A 17704-nucleotide genomic window follows, 5' to 3' on the forward strand; every position below is an offset into this window, starting at 1 on the left:
TTCATAGTCTAAAAGTGGAAAAATAGAAAATAACCTGGATTCAAAGGAAAAAGTTAAACAGAAAAAAAGAAAGAAAGAAAAGAAAAGAAATTGGGAGACAGAAAAACATCTGTCTCTAAAGCTTATAACACGGCATTAAAATATATAACAGGTTTTAAAGAGGTCATGCTATTTTTTAAATAAATTTTAATGATGATGAATATTTTCATCTCATAACGCATACTTAAAGTGCTTTCTTTTTTTAATGTCTCAAGAGATAAAACTATTTTTAACACTTATGAAATCCTTACAGAGAGCGTTAAAGTAAAATAATTTACTGAAATAAAATACTAACTATCTACTAATGACTTTCGTTTGCCCTAAATAAAGAGAAATCTTAAAAAATTATTCTCAGATTTGCTGCTTTAAAAAATATTTAAATCTGTGTGCTTTTTTTTTTTTTTTTTTTTTTTTTTTTTGTAAATAATAAAAAGTGTAGCATTTTTTTTCCTGCTTTTTTTTAACCATCTGAAAAGATGCCAAGAATTTCAACATTTGTGTGTGTGCACATGATTTGGATAAGTAAAACAATTCTTTCAAAATTTCTATATTTTCACTACAATAAAAGATACTACAATGGAAGATATTATAGTTAAAACTATGATTTTAACAACAATAAATTAAAGGTATCATGATGTAGGTTTAAACCATACATCCATATCAAAATACATATCGGAAATCTTTACATAATGGCCTTATCTGATGCATAATGGCCTTATCTGTCGCTATCTGATTCATGCAACGTTCCATTGTATTAATTTTCAGAATCCGTTTTCCAAATAATTCAGAGAAATTTGTCTAACATAAACTTTTCCAATTTCCGGAACAGTAGCACCAAAGCTGCTTAAATCCACACTCTCTTCAATGACTAAAAAAAAAAAAAAAAAAAATGTAACCACATTTTCTCGACGCCCAGTCAGTCAAAAGCACCTCCCTATAGCTCAACGCATCGGTACCCGATAATTACGAGTATTGTCGCCAATGCGAAGTCGTCCAATCATTATTATTAACATTCAGCCTACTACAGAATGTCGGTGGTATCTTAGCAAGATAATTATAAACAGCGTCAAGCTGCTTGAACTCCATGTTTTAAAGTATGGCATTAAAGGCTCATGGAGGCGTTAATTTTTACAACTAGGGTTGAAATCGGCGATGACAATGTAATTAATGCAATGGTATGCGATGTGACATCCTCTTCAACAGTTGCTGAATCTTGTGTCATTCCTTGTACAGGGCTGTCTTTGTGCTAATTAATGGGCAGATGATAAGGGCAATGGGCACTAGTGACATTTCTTTAGTGATTAAACTGAAAATAACAAGTGTAATTGGAACTGAAAAAAATAGAAATAACTGAATCTGACGGCGCCCTCTTTTGAACTTGACTAAAATGATGTCATAATTTTGAAGAGTTGATTGAAATAACAGCCCTTAAGTGTTAAAATAGTTCGGATGAATAGATTTAAAGGATGAATAAACCTAGATATCATATGTTATTGCAGGAACGAGTAACTAACGGTGTTGGTTATCCGTTTCTTAAGATGGTGTTTTAGAAGCATGTGAAATCATATTAGTTACTTTAATCTCCTAGATGTTTTTTTAAATTTAAATTCATAATATAAATAATAATCACAACATATAAAAGAGTAAATCAATAATTTAGAACTATGAAATTAACCTATATTATTTTAAAAGCATTATTTGTTCTTCCAATTCATGTCTAACTTAAAAGTTTTACTTACATTGAAAGAGGAAAATACTTTAAATTTTGTACTGACAAGTGAAAAAAAGAAGGAATTGCAAATAAAATTTTAAAATAAAGACCTTTTGATGAAGAGCAAAAGAAAAATCTCTTTTCAGTGAAATTATCTAGATCATTTCCCAAACAAAAATCCCTCCTATCCTAATTGCAGTAATCAATTAGATTTCATCAAAATTTCTGAAATTTAAGCTGAAAGTTTTCATTTATGTTAATGCTGCTTGCATTTAAACATTTTATTTCAATTAGAATGCATTTAATTTTGTAGATTAATACATTCAGTTAATTGATATAGTAATAAGTATCAATTTGGAAGTTGTTTTAATAAAACAATAAAAAGTCTACAAAATTTAGCCAATTGGCAACGATAGATTGAAACAAATTGAAGAAAAATCAACCAACTGGTTTGGCAGAAATAAAAACTTACTTTCATTTCAAGATTATTGGATTTTTCGCTTACTTTATAGTAAAAATGAGGTAAATCATTCTAAGAAACTTTTTTATAAACCCTTTTCAAAAATAAATTGTTTCATTTCCATTGCCTATTTTAACCAAAATTGTTTTAGATTAAATCAGTTGAGATTGCAAACCACAGTAAAAAAAATATTTTAAAAATCTAATATACTAACTTTATTTTGAATGTGAAATTTGTAAATGTATCAGAACAGAATAAGTGATGCTTTGTGAAATGGTGTATGTAAGATAATGAATAAATTTCAGAGACAGTTTCCAATTTCAAGGTTTTGATTTAAATTTTTAATCTGGTGTACACTGAATAGTAAATAATTTCAAAATCAAAACATTTGTTCATTTAAACTCATGCTAGTACATGTGATAGTTAGAAAATAATGAAACTATTTTTTTTTCTGTTGTTGGCTTTATATTTGTACCTTTCTAATCTTATAAACATTTTTAGAAAAATAATGAACAAATAATAATAAAATAAATAATAATAAAAATAATAACTTATTTCAGATAAAATAGGTTTAAAAATGTCTGAAGTTTATTTACATCTTATCTACTTAGAATTTTACTAATTATTTGGAATATTAATAGAAATTTTTTCAATAAGACATCTCTCAAAAATAGCGATATAGGCTTGTTAATAATGTATTTATGAATAAAATACCCAATTATGCAAGAAATGATTGCTACGAAGGGGAAAAAAAAGAGTTAAATTACTCAAGAATTGGGAATTTTAAATGAAAGAAAAGACAGAAAAACTTCTTAAAAATTGTTTCATTATTTGATTTAAGATTATAAGATTTTTTTTTTTTTGAAATATTATCTACATTTTTTTAGCTACTTTCCCCAACATTGCTAAATCTACCCTTTAAATCTTCAAACATGGCTAAAGCATCGAAATTAATAGATAAATTCTTTAAATTGAATCTTTTTTTAATTGTAGCAAAACGATAGGCAAATTGTGATTTCACTTTAAATAAAAAAGAAACGCACAGCTTTTTGTTAAACTCTTGCTATTTTTTGCAGTTTTAAAAATGATTTATACATTTTTTTAAGATTTATTTTATCTAATCTTTCAATGAGCATTATCATTTAAATATTCACTCATGTATTCAAAATGCATTCTTTAGAAACCGACGGCGCGAAATTTTAATCTAACCAGATTAGTAATTATCATTAATGAGACACAGTGTATCATATTTGCTAAATTTTCCCCTAAAATATAAACCCTGCCTCTTGTTTTTGCATCATTTTCCATCTCATCAACCTAAAGAACATTTAAGCAAGCAGCACTCCCATTTTTAGCATGCATGATGACACGTTTCTAATCCATTAGAACATGTTAAAAATGAAAAAGACCTCACCCCCCCCCCACCTTCTTGTAAAAATAGCCGTAGAGAAAGCACATTCATTTTTCTAGGCGCGTAACTGACGTATTTTATTGCTTATGTTGCGCATTCTAGTCGAATTAAAGCAAGCGCATTTCTTTTTTGTTTTAACGTAATATTTCATCAACTTGAAGCTCACGTTTGAGCGGGATAAATTAAAGATGGAGGACCTGCAAGAAGAGCAATTCCTACTTTTTTTTTTTCTTTTTCCATTTCATTATATCCCCCACCCCCTTTCCATCTCTTCCCACCGGACTTATTATCTTCACTTCGCACACCAGGCGAAATTCGCAGAATTCTCTCCCTAAACGATGATGACCGAGTTGCGTGATAATATCTACGGAGTTTGATTGGATGGTTGAGGCACTTATGACAGCCAATAGTGAAGACAGTTTCGATTCCAGAGGCGTGGTTTCGGCTGCGGAACCACCTACGAAAATTTTATACTTGTGGAGGTTTTTTTAATAACCAAAACGTTGGATTTTGATGGAAGGTATTTATGAGTAAATGTTTGACATTGATTTAACATAATATTTTTGAGAATATCATAATAAAAACAATTCTATTGGGAAAACTAAAAATATAACATAGCACTTTTTAAAATTTGTAAACATTTTTATATTGACACCTTAATTTCAATATTTTTTTTTAATTCATGCACAGAAATTATGAAATATTATTAATATTTATAATAATTTCAATTGTAGATTTGACTTTAAATATTGAGTTAGAAAATAATAATTGCAGTGTTAACTTTTTTCCTCCCGATGAAATTATTTTATGTCACAATTCAACAAAAATATTTGTGATTTATAATTTCGAATAATTAATATATTTTTTAACTTCTAATTTTAATAAATTCAATATATTATGTAAATTTTTATGAAAAGTAATATTAAGTGCTGAAAAATACAGAACAGCTGTACTCTTCATATAACTTTTTAAAATAATCTTCCAATAACTTTTTTGATAATATAATTATTTTTTTTATTCAAAGGGAGATTCTAATAAAAAGCATTTTTAATAATTTTTTTCTAGTGAATTTATTACTTTTAATCATTGATGATTAACAATATATTTGACGGTGGGATCTAATTACTCTCTCTTCAAGAATATGTATAGTTCTGTATTAATTTTTCTATCGATTTTATGATCTATATATTGAAAATGATGATGAAAGAAAAATGTTAAATGACATGAAAATGATGAATTAGAAATTCACTGAAACAATGAATTAATGCCTGAAACATAACGCAGAAATTTTTTTATTTATTTCTTAGAGTAAAATCTATTTATATATTGATAGCCAGTGTTTTCATTTTTTTTTAATCGAAATACACACAAGCACACAGCTAAGAGTGAAACTTATTTTGCTTTTTAAATTATTGTAAATATATTAATCTTTTATTGCATAAAAATTTTGAGATATTATCATTTCTTCAATAAGTTAATAATTAATTGGAAATAACCCAAATTAATTGAATGCCTGAAATACAAATCAGAAATGTATTCATTTGAATAAAATCAATTTATATATGGTTGGCCCTTTTTTCTGAAATGCATACACTCATATAATTAACAGACAAACTGATTTTGCTTCTTAAATGATTCAAATTATACTAATCTTTTATGGCAAAAAAATTTGAGGTATTACAATAATTGTATTCAAGAAGTTACTGATGAAAGGGGGGGGATGAATTATTTAATTAATTACTTGAAATAGGAATCACAAATGTAAATTGGCCTTCCCCCTCTTTCGAAGTGCATGTGCGCACATAACTAATGAAAAAACTAATTTTGCTAAAATGAAAGAAATTTCGTCAATTATTTATTGCATAGAAATTTTGACTAAGGAAAATAGTTTTATTAGCACTATGAATTAGAAACGGGCCAAATTAATTAATTGCGTGTAAATAGAAAATAGAAATTTTTTGTATATTTCTTAAAATAAAATATGCAGTGGCATGTATTACTTTTCAATAAATAAATATGGGGCAAAAACACATTATGTTTATTAAGTCATTGAAACTCAATTTTTTTTTAATGAGGAAAATTTTTAAGATATTATGACAATTTTTTTTTAACTTACTGAATAATTAGCAGCAATACTAGAAGAATAGTAAGCATTATTCTCTAAATACCTAATTCTAATAAAATAATTCTAATCAAAAACTGAGAATTCATTACTGGATTTAAATTCATCTACCATCTATTAAAAATTCATTCATGATATTAATTTCTTGATTAAAATTACACCGCTGTAAAAATACGCGTCCAAATTTAATAACTATTAACTTACATAATTTATAGTATTAATTTATAGAAGTAAACTTTAAAGTATTAATAGTAAAATATTATTGAATTTTATGAACTTATATTTATATAAGGGAAAGCTATAAATATTATACTACTCTTAACATCAAATTAATGACATTTAACTTAAAATTAGTCAATACATTTGCAATAAAACCGCTATAAATTTGTCACCCAGAATCCAAAACCTTTATTTAATTGGGTCTAATCTTGCCCGTTGTGTTTATGCTTTATTTAATTTTTTATTATTATTATTATTACTACTAATAATAATAAATAATAATGAATTATAATTATAGTTAATAATAATGAATTAATAATAATTAAAATAATAATGAATGTCAACTTAGAATGCTTTAATTCCGGAGCTAAATTCAACATTTACTTCTTTCTTTCTTTTTTTTTTATGAATTTGATGGAGTAAATAAATTTTTAAAAGATAGAATAACTAAAGATCTAGATCTAATAATAAAGGAATAAATAAATCTTTTTACATTTTTACAAGATCTATTCTGAAATTCATTTTTTTTTTCATTTTTTAGAAAGAAGATTAAACTGTTAAGTAAACATTAATATAATAATTTAATAATAACATTTAATTTGTAAACAATTATATTTGAAGATATTAATGCGCTGTGCTTTTTTTTTCTTATGTGAAAGTAATAGAGTGAATCTTGCATTGCTTAGCAGTGGGTAGTATTTTTTTAAAATTTTTATCTTTATAAAGTTCAATTTTAATTTTTAACTTTACTTCCAAATTATAAATCAAACGATCCGATATAATATAATACTTTTTTCACTCTTCAAGTAAATTTAAATGTTAAAAACAGAAAATTAATATGAAATATGTCCATGTAAATCATTTTTTTCTATTCTTAAGATGATTTTAGCTCTACAAGACCAGAAAATGTGTGATAAATAAAATACGTGTCCCATATCATATCCATGCAATTTTCCTGAAGAAATTTTGTAATTTGCAAGTTCAAATGTTAAAATCTGAATTTATTACTTTGTCATTTAACTTTTTTCTAATTATATTCTCTCGCCTTTATACATTTATGTTATGCTAATCCTGTTACACCATTTTTTAAAAGTGTTTTTAAATATGACCTTTTTTTATAACAAAAATGCGTAAGATGGGCTCTGTTGGTCATACTTGATCATAATAATTTTATGGGGGGGGAAGGAATGTAGAAAAGTGAACATATATGTTCTACTGGTGATACTGCCTGAGATATTTAGGTCCCACTGTTAGTCTAGATAAGAGAAAACAATGCCGAATACTTAACAAACAGTTAAATTTTTAGGATTATTTATACTGAATGCTTGTAAATTAAAATCGTGCTTTAAAGTGCAAATCATAGTTTGCGAAGTGAAATTTGATCCATGGTATATAAAGTTTCTCTCTCTCTCTCTCTCTCTTTTTTTTTTTTTTTTCTTTTATCTATAGCACCTACTGAGCTCTAAACCATCTGGACAATATTCATCGTGTTTTAGGATTATTAAAATCCTATTGGTGTTTATATTCTACATTTTGTAGGACACGGGTGTCCTGTTGGTAATATAAATGTTAAATAAATATTTTCATGTCACATACTTAATCTCAAAATTCATTTCGTTTTCATAAAGCAAATTCATGCCGCAACTGTTCACCATTCAATAGGAACTTTTATGGAAGCTAAACAAATATAAAAACGTATGCAAGTATTTTCTATTTCATATTCTGGACAGGGCATTAATAAATACAAGAAATATCGTTAGTTCGAACCCAATAGTTTTCAAAAGGTTGCAGCAAATGTTCAATTTTTCTTCAAACAACTTCGGAGGAATGAATCACTTGATTCTCTTTCTCGAAACAGAGACATCAGGCCTCAACAGTGCCAGAACCATCAATATTCTCATGCATTTTGGCACTATTAAACCACAATAAAGAGGTCTTACCCTCACAAAAGATCCTTAATTCCAGTGTATTAGCTTCACGTTACGTGTCATCGTTCACGCCGATGGAGTCATAAGAATCACCGTAGAACCCATTGAACCGTTGCCAATCGTTTTGCTCATACACTTAGAGACATTTCTGCATGCTAAGGCGAGATAATGGACCGAGAGGGAAAAAAAAGTAAAGAAAGGAAGGTCCCAAGGCATCTCAAAATTCATCTTTCGATTTGAGCGAACTGGTCCAGGATGCAGACCGGATGGCAAAATCAAATCTCTGTGGTTCCTTCCCAATACTGTAATCTGAGGTGTTTTCATAGCTATCTCCTACAGGAGAATGTTAGATGCGCTGGAATCATTCATCTGTCACTTATCATCGTGAAAAGTAATGATGGAATGTTTTAGGTTCGGCAATTTGGTCTGCTTCGGGTATTTCAATTTTCCCATTCAAATTTAGTATTGATACTGAGACTAGGCACATAGCAAAATAAAATTAAAAAAAAAAATCAATACTGATAGTCAAAATGAAGTTTGTTAAGTCATTAGCTTTCACACCTAATGTTTTCGGAAAAGCTACATCGATGTGGAAGGTGGATCAGATATTTATCCCGAAAGATTGTTTTCTATATTTTAGAAAAGTAAAGCTATATTCTTTAGAAAATGTATATGTATAATAATGTTGTTTTAAAAAAAGAAATAGGAAAGACCAACAGAAAAACTTTAAGTTGATTGTCAGTCATCATTGAATATTTTTAAGGATAATTTTTAAATATTTATATTAATTTACCTGCATTTGGTTTTCTTATTTCACTCAAATAAAATTTTATCATAAAACTTAATTTTTAAAAACTTTTATCATAATTAATTTTCTTCTAAATCTTGTTCCTATGTCCTTGTTGAATCAGAATTTATAAAGAGTTACTGGTCACCTCATTAAATTCTCGATAGTATTCATTCAATATTTGTCAATTTCTGCATCAATTCTTCCTTTCTCTTCTTTGTTTATACGAAGACACAATTAGATATTTCTTGGGTCCATGTCTGCCCGAAAAATTTATAAATGAATAACAATTACCTTTCATTCATTCAGACTTTTATTTGCTTATGCTTTTGCATCACCTTCCATAAAATGATGCAGAAAAAAATCGTTTTGTATTTTAAATCATGTTTAATAATTTGTTTCATAAAATGTTCGTTAATATTCGTGCCTAATTAAAATTTCTTTGAGTTTATTACAAATAGAAATTAAATATATTATTTTTTATGCTTTTTTTTTTTTTTTTAGAATTTAGGAATATTTGGGATTGGAAAATGACATTGATGTTTATGAGATGGAGAACAGGTCATGTGGTTTCATGACGTTTACATTAGGTAAGTTAAAATTTAATATTTTATTACTAATTAAAGCTACCTTGTAGTTGAATTAATATGTCATTACTGACAATATACGTGAAAAATTTATAATGCATTTCCTATTGTAAGTCAGAATAGCTTACTTTGGGGCTTATTGATTTCATTTGTGGAAAAATGGGTTTTTTCCAATTAACTTATAAATTCATTTCTGTCAGAATACACTTCACGAAATGTTGCATGGCATTTTTTAAAAGTGGTTCTATGCAATCAAAACAACTTGCGTTTCATATGTATAAGATGATTGGTTGCTTTTGCTTATTTTGACCACAAACGACTGACTATGGGTACTGTATTTTACTAATGGTCGAAAACGGATATTTTTCTTATATAAATATCATGGCATCAAGCGAATATTTAGGCTTGTTACATGAATGGTCCTGAAATTCGTCAGTATAGAACTACAAATTTCAACACATAATGTATTGATATATACATAATATATCTAAACGCAGTCCAGCTAATTTCTAAACTTTAGGAGATTAGCGTATATTTCGACACGAAAAGCTCTCTAAGTGTTTTAAATATGTGTATTTTTATAATATTTGAGATAATAAATACATTATTTTCTTATTACAAAGCGAGAATCACAGGCAAAAATCATGAAATCAAAATTTTCATACAGTCTTCCTGGAGATTTTTTATTAGTCATTTTTAGTAAAGCACTTTTGGCACACCTATATTTTAAACAAGGAAGATCCTTCTCTGTTGTGACTTAGATTGGAATGAATTTGAAGCTTACAGACGATTTTGAATCATTTTCAAAGAATAAGTTGAAGAAAATCCACCAATAAACGATCGATTTTCCTGAGATAGCTGCTGATCGATCTAAAAGGATTAAATTCAAAGCTTCATAACTCAATTTATTATAATCACAGAAGAATGAAATTTTTTGTTTAAATAGTTGGTATTAATATTAGATAGTTAGTGTAAAAATAATTTTTTAAATATGATTAATACAGCTGAATTCAAATTAATATGAATGGATATAATTTAGAAATTGCTGGATGTCTATATAAAAACTTAAACTTCGTTATTTTTTCAGTAGCTTATTTATTGACTTGAAAAATGGAATATATTATTCTTTGCGTCATTTAAAGCATTTTTCCAACTGGAAGTATATGTTTATGGCTTTGAAATTAGTTTTATGGACCATGGTTAGAATAAAACCATGTACATTAATTAGTGCAAGAAATAAAATTGTTAGTTACACATTTATTAAATAAATTTTGTGAAAAAAAATCGCTGGTGAACTAAAGCTTTTAAAAATAATTTTTAACTGATTTGAATATGAATTTAAAACAACTGATTTGATCTTCACAATAGATTGATATTAGCAAAGAATGATCATGAACTGTTGAAAAAAAAAAAGTAATTAACCGGTTCTACTAATTCATTCTCAGAATTTAATTTAGTCAGATTTTTCTGTAAAAATGTATAAAAGATTTAAATAATACATAACATATTCTATATCATGCTTTGAGCAATATAACACAATACATACACATTCTCAACAACATGCTTTGATTTGGTAGGGACCTTGTAATTTCGAGCCATGGTTAGATAACGAGATCTGCATCGGGGTCGACACTTTCGTCTCTAAGATTCCACACCATAGCATTGGGAAGATGCTTGACCCTCAAGGTCAGATTTTGGACGCCGGTATGGTAAGCAGACATTTATTATACATATATAGTAAATCTTTGGACTTACCACTTATGAGATTTCTCAAAGCCAAGATCTTTCCATAGATCATCACAGCATTCCTCACTTCGTAATGCGAATAACCCATTATTGTATCAAGATTCTGTTTGAAAATATGGTAATAAATGAATTCAGGTTAGACATTGTATGTGTAATCATTTATGGTGTCATTACTCCCCGAATATTGGAATAATGAATTTTTTGTAAGATAACTGTAAATCGATGCCTTACTTAGTTTATTTCTTATAGACTTCATGCAGCTAAAAACTTCATAATATCTCTCTTGGATTTACATAAATATAATTTTACTTCTTTTCTTTCGCACGTGTCCTTCTCTTCTTTTCTTTCGCACGTGTCCTTTTCTTCTTTTCTTTCCAACACATATATTCGAAGTTGCATATAAGTAGAAAACAACTCATTAAGATAATAGAATTAGTCTTCTTTTCTTTTGTTAGAAGTTGCATGTAGAAAACCATTCCTGAAGCTAATATCATTTGACTTCTTTTCTTTTGTTTGAAATTGCAAGTAAAAATTAACTCGTAAAGTTAAATAAGAATATATAGTTTTTGTTTTTTCATGAAAACGTTTCTTTGCTTCAGAAATATTAGCATATAATTCATTAAGTTCAAAAGCAGTGTTCTGTAACTCTATTCAAGAACTATTTTCTGAGAAAACAAGATGGTGGTATACTTTATTTTTTTTTTCTATGAAATCTTTTAATTAACTATAAGCTAGAGTTCCTTGCTGCGGCGATAACGTTGAAAGACAGCCGGTAATCCTCGTGCTCATTAGGAAGTTTTCATATATAATTCTCACATAAATGTTTTTTTAAAAGGTAACTGGACCTATCCTAATGCAGCAGCAGCAAAAAAAAAAGTTTCATTACCAGATTAAATAATTCGTCATTGAACTCAATTGCCCTTATGCTAAAGTCTTGCCAAATAAAGTTCCTTGTCACATATTCTAATTCTGAAATTTATTTGTTTTACAACTGAATAAGGCAGCATATCCCTATATAATCGCCTAAGGAGAAGGAGAGAGAACTTCTAATTAAAACAATTTTTTGAATTTTTTCATTGTCTCCTTTTTACTTTCTCGTATACGTAGTATAGTGAAAGTATAGCAATCGCCAAAAATTATAACTCGGGATTTTTACGAATTTCCACGTTTTAGAAAATGCGGTCTATCTGTCTGAAACAATGATAACTCAAAAACGCTTAGAGCTAAACGGTTGAAATTTAGTATATGGTCTTTACACCAAGTTTTCAGGTTTTTGTCAAGTTTTGAGTAAAATCTGTTAAGAGGAAGTTCGTCTGTCCGACTGTTCTAATATAAGTTATCACGATAATTACAAAACGAAGATAGTTAGATAGAAAAAATTTGGTGCACAGATTTAATATCTATAGTGTGGATACCTGTCAAATTTTGAGCCAAATACATATAAGGGTTGATTGTCTGTCGGTCAATACTTTCAGAAACATATAAATGCGATAATTCAAAAAAGCAATAACATATCAAATTTGGTATGGGATTTTATGACTACAAATGCAGTTTTGTGTCAAATTTTTGTTTTAGTCGGTTGCGACAACCGTGTCTAAGACGCATATTCAATTTTTGGATACTATTAATGGCATGTCAAAGATTTATCTTCAATAACTCGCCAAGAATGACACGATAGATTCATTAAAAATGCGAAATTCAAGATAAAAGTTAATACTTTGTAATAAAGTCAATACAAAGCTTTGCAAATCGTTCTCTGGCATGAAAAATTTATTAGAGAATAGGAGAGAAAGTTTTTGGGAGACATTTTAGCTGGCTTGATTGTGGCTACTATAATAAAGTATAATCAAAATTTGATTAAGAGGAAATAATTTTTTTGGTGCTATGTTTTTGAGACATACTTATGATAGTAAACTTACCTATTTTCTTTTTTTTTTTTTAGAAGCCAACATCTGAAATTTTTTGTCAGATGGTTCTTGCAATATTAATTATCTCACAACTTTCAATTATAATTTAGATTTAGGCGTTTTCTCTTACGATGTTAATTATCACACAATTTCCACTCATGTAATTTAGATCTTGATATTTGTTCTTACAATGTTAATTATATCACAGTTTTCATTTATGTAATTTAAATTTAGGCATTTGCTCTTACAATGTTAATAATATCACAGTTTTCATTTATGTAATTTAAGTTTAGGCATTTGCTCTTAAAATGTTAATTACCTCACAATTTTCATTTAGATGTAGGTGTTTGCTCTTGCGATGTTAATTACATTACAATTTTCATTTAGATGTAGGTATTTGCTCTTGCGATGTTAATTATGTCACAATTTCCACTTATGTAATTTAAATTTAGGTATTTGCTCCTGCAATGCTAATTATCTCACTATTTTCATTTATGTAATTTAAATTTAGGTATTTCTTTCAAACTTACTGAAGGACATTTCATATTGTACTGTATTACTGTATAATGTGAGATTCAGTTCCTCCCATGTATGGACAACTAGTATCTTTATGATTTATAGTAACTTTTACACGAACATTCAGTTTTATATGTACTGAGTGTTCAAAACATGTAAATATCGTATTAAAAATTCTCTAACGGGGAAAGACATCAAATGAGCTCTAAACCTATTACTACTCATTTGATAAAATAAATTGATTATATATAACAATTTAATTATTGGAAAACTCTCTATAAAAACTCTTCTGGACAGTAGTACACTTGTCACAAAAGAAGAAATAATTATTGTTAAAGGATTTTCTTGTATGTTTAAATGCTTTTATTTTCTCACTTTTCCATGAAGAGTGATTGAAAAGGTGACAAAAAAAAAAATGTAACTAAATAAGAGGATCAACCAAGCGATGGCTCCTTTTCCTTCTTTGGATTCGTTCGGGCAATTTCATCTCCTGAATGGCATTTTCGAATTGAATGAATGCTCGTTTTCTCACTTGCTTTCTTTTCAGCTACTGTGACTTTTAGTGAAGGAAAGGCGGTAGACCGTACAAAGGCTTCTGTGTCTCTCCCAATCTTAATGTCTTTCAATCACGCGAATGAGTTGGGAGATTCTAAAAGATTTCACTTTTGAACGCTGCTGCTGCTGATTGTTAAGCCTTTCAGGACGGACATCGACTTTTGGAAAAGGGGCGGGTAGAATTGATCAAAAGATATGCATCCTCTTGGCACCGAGTGAAAGTTGATGTATCTAATAAAAGATAAAAGAGTAACAAACTTCTGTTTCCATAAGCGCATCAACAATGTTACAAAATGGATGTAGGTATTGTGCTATCATCATATAATAAAAAGGCGGGAGTTCGTAATGGAATTGCAGCATTAATAATGAATGGACTGATGGAGTATTTTTTTGCCTTTAAAGAAAACCTGAAAATATTTCATTTATAGAATATTTAAGTCTATTCATAATGTAATGAAATTTTCCTTAAGTTAGATATTTAATATTTAAGTTATATTTGAATAAATTTTCTCTTTTTAATAAAAATAACTATAGTGAGGAATATCTAAATCTATAACAATTCGAATGTGTAGTCTAGGTCTTTAAAGTAAACTAATCGTCAAGAATGAATCAAAATGCTTATTTAGATTTTTTTTAAAAAATAGTGTTTTCGAGTTACATATTTTCTGTTGGTTAAATGACGCAGAAACCATTGCGAATACTCTACATGGTACAGCATTGATCTAAAAGTTACCGAATTTCAGTACTTTGTTAGCTCTTGAGTAGTAGACTTTCTCAAAGGAAGGGTTTCTGAAAATTTTGATTAGAGCTTTAATTTATTAACAATTAATTTAAACTTTAAGGTTTCTCTAAATAATTTCGAAGCATATTATCGCATAAAATTTATTTTTACAGCATTTTAAAATGGAAAAAAAAAAGTTTTGGGGTTATACTAATAAGCGATACAATTCTGTGCAATTCGTACAACGTTACTTCTAATTCTAACAAATATTTCAAAATATATTTTAAGCACGATTTGTGGCAACGTTTTTTATTGTTGCAATGCAATTTAAACCTATTTCATTGCTTTATAAATCTTTTATTCTTAAGCTTCTGTCAATGTTGACGTTAAGAGAGAAAAGAAATTACTATCCTTAAATGTTAATTCTTTTGTTTTTATGAACCGGATTGCTGGCTGGATAATAGAACCAAACCTGTTGATAAATATAATAATAATCAGCATCTTATAACTCGGTAACTATATCGCATTATCTTATGCTATGCTGTAATATCATATCCCTTCTTTTTCTAAAAGATTCGCAGAGGATTCTAAAATTAAACTGGCGCGGCAAGTTTAACGCACATCACATAAGCATAAATAATGATTGCTCAGTAATTATCTCCCAAATTTTAATTATAGTTCGAGAGCTTTATGTAGATGTCGTAGTATTCGAAGTACTTACTCTCTGCTTTCAAAAACGAAATAATTGCACTTGCTTTAGTCGGGTATAATTTCTCCTAACTAGAGGCGAAAAAATATAGACTATATTTATTTTTTAAGAAATATATATATAAAAAATTGCATTGGTTTCGAATTAAAAATATTTTGATCGAATAAAGAAAATGAGTAATTATATCAGAAAAGAATCGCTGGCATAAAAACGCTAGTAAAATCGCTAGTATAAAGAATGCCAGAAAAGTGCTCCTCATACTGACTTCTCATTTTCCAAAATCGTTCAGGAGCAATAGACGCAGAATTCTGGAACAAAGAATAGCAATATATTCCTCTTGAAATATTCTTCAACATCATTCTTATATAAGATGCCGAATTTTAAGATCAAGTATCTTTTATATCACTAAATTTAAGACACTTTTGCATTTTATTTATGGCTCTAACTCCAATGAAATGAACTATACAAATTTATCGTCTTATTTGTCCAAAGTTTGTGGCATTAACCCTTTAAAGGGCCATTTTTTCTAGTCATATTATGTTAAAATATTTTTAGGCTTGAAATTAAAATAAGAAAAGGGATTCATTAAGCTTATTAGATAAATGTAATTTGATTAATTAATTAATTTGGTTAATAAATAATTAAGTAACAAATCAAGACACATCATTTTGTCTGAGATAAAGAACTGAAGCATGTAAGTTTCTGACTTACTAAAAAAATTTGTCAGAACTTATGCCAACCTACATAATTTCATACAAAGATTGATAAATTTGGTGGGAAGCATACTTCCCATTGCCTTAGAAAGGGTTAAAAATATTTTGGTCCAATATCGAGCTGCTATTGTGTTTGAATTATAAGCTCCTAAAAGAAGAAAAGGAAAAAATTGCTTTCTTTTCTTCTTATTAGCTATATATTTTTTCTTTTCTACTTTTCTTCTTCTTCCACACATTTAAAAAAAATAAAACTTTCTCATATTTAAAATATATATATATATATATATATATATATATATATATATATATATATCAGAAAGAGGATTTCGAAACATATTTGGATTTGATCGATTACCATTATAAAAAGAAACACAGTAAATATTTGCTGCAAACATGCTGATAATTTAAAGTAAGACAGAGTGGCCAATGTTTGAAACATTCTCAATTGCTGATATCTAATAGGATGCTTTTATTTCATCATATGCAGTTGAATGTATAAAATCTAAATGACTGTTACCAATTAAAAACTAATTAGCTAAAATTTGCAGTTTTATTTATAGAATTCATGGGTAAGCGATAATTTTGGCAACAGTGATAATATGATACAAAATATAAAATATCATCAAAAAGAAAATCTTTACAGCTTTTGAATGATGCTTCTTAACTGCAAATGGATATTTATTTCATATGAACGAAGTAACTAAAGTTCATGCATTGTTTTGCATTTACCCATGTTCCTTGCCTAACTTCAAACAAGTAGTAGAGTATTTAATATTTAAAGCAGCAGCGTTTTTGCAATTTTTTGAATACCATTAAAAAAAAAATTAGCTCAGTGGAAGAACATGGTTTTCACTTTAATGAGCGTGCAGATATATCAGTCTTCGATATACTATTACTTCCTTTTAAATAAAAAAAATCAAAGAAAATCAAGTTTCCAATGGGGTATATTTATTACTTCCAAAGAAACGATTATCATATTTTAATGGTATTCATTCCATACCCAAAGAAAGAAGATACCAGAATACTTAAAAAGTTTTTTAAGTATTATTCTTTTCTTTCTTAATAAAAAATAAAACTGGGTGAGAATATTTTGTACGATATTCATAAGTCTTTTCTTGCATTCTTTCACTATATCTGTTGCGGTTACAGCAAATCTAAATGTCACTAAAATCAAAGGCTACTTGTACAGCATAGTCATCGAAGAGTAACTTCATAAGTTTATGTTTGTGCTATACTGCACTCTTCTTTTTCATATTTTTACATTTTCCTTTCAAGTGTTTACGTATATTGCAATCTACGAAAATACTTGATACAAACTGCTTCGGTACAAACTACATCGGTACAAATTCGGTAATCATTCCCCAGATGGACTGAAAGATGCTACTCAGCAAGTATTGAATCTGGAAGATAACTTTTCTATTTGGAATATTTTTTTACTATAGGATACCATTTAACGCTAGATTTTAAAACTTTTACTTATAGAATAGAATGCTGAGATTAAAGATATTCAATGATGTTAATAATAACAGAGTATTTTTTAGCAATAAAATTTCATTTCATTAACTGGATTGCA

General features: G+C 28.0%; 1 long non-coding RNA gene across 1 annotated transcript in view; it reads left to right on the forward strand.

Annotated features, from left to right (window-relative positions):
• LOC129972987 (uncharacterized) overlaps positions 1 to 10969 on the forward strand; it is a 45131-nt gene extending 34162 nt beyond the window's left edge. Inside the window, exons 2-3 of the long non-coding RNA XR_008784921.1 lie at positions 9182 to 9267; positions 10842 to 10969. This is a non-coding gene — a long non-coding RNA (uncharacterized LOC129972987). The remainder of the gene's footprint in view (positions 1 to 9181; positions 9268 to 10841) is intronic.
• Positions 10970 to 17704: the final 6735 nt, after the last annotated feature.

Source organism: Argiope bruennichi, chromosome 6 (assembly GCF_947563725.1).
Source record: "Argiope bruennichi chromosome 6, qqArgBrue1.1, whole genome shotgun sequence".
Lineage (NCBI taxonomy): Eukaryota > Metazoa > Arthropoda > Arachnida > Araneae > Araneidae > Argiope > Argiope bruennichi.